Source organism: Rhinoderma darwinii, chromosome 7 (genome assembly GCF_050947455.1).
Source record: "Rhinoderma darwinii isolate aRhiDar2 chromosome 7, aRhiDar2.hap1, whole genome shotgun sequence".
NCBI classification, from domain to species: Eukaryota; Metazoa; Chordata; class Amphibia; order Anura; family Rhinodermatidae; genus Rhinoderma; species Rhinoderma darwinii.
The window spans coordinates 108,238,042-108,240,769 of NC_134693.1; positions in this window are offsets into that span (position 1 = coordinate 108,238,042).

A 2,728-nucleotide genomic window follows, 5' to 3' on the forward strand; every position below is an offset into this window, starting at 1 on the left:
GTTGTGTGATCTTGATGTGTTAACATTGTCTAGAGCAGAGTATTTACGTAAATTTCAACAAGTTTTCAGTGTATGCTCAGAGGAAAAACACAAGATTTGCTATGTGATATATACGTTTTTTTGCCCTTCAGCTATGACCGCACCACTGGAGAGACATCCCATTTGCTGAACAGGAAGCCCAATTTAAAAAAAAAACCTCCACACCCAGTCAGGTTTCCTGTCCTGCGGATTGGATAGCCTTTGGAACGGATCTTTTGTCTTGCTATGGACATTCTCTCCAGGACTGCAGATCCCCCAAGTAGTTTTTCCTCCCTGTTCTTCTAGGGACCTTTCTGGGTGGTGTAGTACTTTCAGGACCAACCACGAGCCTGGATCAGTATTCCACTACCAATAAGAGTCAACACTTGGCGCAATAATGTTCTGACCAGTTGCTATTTGGTAGGCACTTCTGGGCAGCAACTGCAGGCAGTGATGTGCTAAGTCTTGTTCCAGTGGCCCAAACGGGGAGGAGAGGCTTGCAAGTACGCCAGAAGCTGAGGGGCTGATCCAATCCGTTCCCAACCTACTTAAAAGCTGGAGTCCACAATGACTTCTTCCTCTGCCAAGCAGGATGTCTGAACCAGAAGTAGAAGCAGGGTGCGCTGGTCATACTGATGCCACCAGATCTTTCAGTCCGGTTCTTCTTAATTGATGGGGGTGGTTGTCCTCTACAATATATAGTAGGATGATATTTTTCATGTCTGTTTTTTTTGTTTTGTATATTGGGTTCCAGGCCACTAGTGACTTAGGAAAAAGTAGGATGTCTCAAAGTAATAAGTAATGCGCTGTATTTAATAAAATGTTGGATGCATCCTACTTTAAAAGGAAAAAAAAGTCATTTAGACCAACTCCTCACTTCCACAGAGGAAGATATGGGGGGAAAGAACCTCACTTCTGTGGAAGATTTGGATCAATTACTTAAAACCAGTAAGCTACTATGAATTTTTTTTCATATTCAAAATTTTTATTAATTTTAAAACCATTATTAAACACGGAGGAAATACCTCCACAAGGAAGAAAGAAAATAAGGGCAAAGCCCCAACAAGGAGGTGAGCATCACATCCTAGGGCAAGCGATGGTATACATCAGCAGCGTGCAGACGCATAATGAACAGGAGCATTGCAAAAGAAATTGATATAGGAACATAGCAACTTAGTCTCCTACACAACATTAAAAGTAACTGCATCCTATAAGCGCAATCACAGTGAGCGAAGCTCCTCTCAATTAGACAAGGGAGGGGGGGAATGAAAAACGAGGACAAACAAGGGTGGAAGAGGGTTATTGTAGGGCACAGGTCATGGTGAGCCTGGACTCCAGTTCTGGAATAAGAGTAGACAAAAGCAAGAGCAGTTATTCATATGGGAAAAGTATGGTGGAAGTGGGCAAAAGCAGTAAGCAGTGTCATAGGGGCATAGTCAGGTTGTATAATAATGGGGTAAAAACAAACAATACAATAATCCATAGATGTGTGTTACGCTGTGAAGCAATACTTTCTGCACAGGCCAGTGTCGCACTGATAGCTGGTGTCCTTATTCCCCGTTATGGTACACACTCTATACCTTTGCAGTTATGGGAATTTTGCTGGGAAAGTGTTGTTCTGGTAGAATAGAAGCACCCTCGCTTCCAGCAGATATGTTTGAGTCCTCTCCTTCCAGGTTCCGCTTGAAACAGAAAAAAATGTTCACCTCAGGCCTGCACAACTCCATATTTTTCTTTTCTGAATGGGAATCTTAACTTATTAATTTTTTCATAGACGTAGCTGTATGAGGGATGTTTTTTTGCAGGACGGGCTGTAGTTTTTGTTGCTACAATTTTGGGGTACATTGGACTTTTTGATCGCTTCATCATTTTTTTTATTTTGGGGGGGGGGGGGGTGACCAAAAAACAGCAATTCTGGCATAGTTTTTTTTTTTTAATATAGCGTTCACTACGCAGCATAAATTACATGTTAACTTTATTCTGCGGGTCAGTACGATTCCAGCGATACCAAATTTATAGCACTTTTTTATGTTTTACAACTTTTTGCACAATGAACTTTTATATAATTTTTTTTAGTCGACTGAGCAGTATGAGGGCTTGTTTTTTGCGAGACGAGCTATAGTTTTTATAGATACCATTTTTGGATACATGTGACTTTTTGATCAGTTTTTATCTAAATTTTTGGAAGGCAAAGTGACCAAAAACAGCAATTCCGGCAAAGTTTTTTAAGTTGTTTTTTTACGGCGTTCACTGTCCGGGATGAGTAACAATATTTTTATAGCTCAGGTTGCTTCGGACGTGGCGATACCAAATATGTATGCTTTATTTTTCTCTAATAAATATCTTCAGGGAAAAAGGGCGATTGTGTTTTATGGTATTACTTGAAATGTATTTTTCTACAACTTTTATTTTTCCTCTTTTTTTTTTTTTTTTTTTTACACCCACTACGGGACTTGAAGGTCCAATTGTCTGATTTATGTTCTAATACATTGCGCTACCTATGTAGTGCAATATATTAGAACTGTTAGTCGTTCACTGAGAGCAAGTCAATTAGGCTCTGGGCGGGGCCTAATCAGCTGTAATGGCAGACAAGGAGGCTATTGTTAGGCCTCCTGTTGCCATAGTAGCAGCCCTGCGATAGTAGCAGGGCTGCTGATTTGCTACAGACCTGTCATGATGTGGGGTGTGGACCCACTGCAGCTGGCCAAAC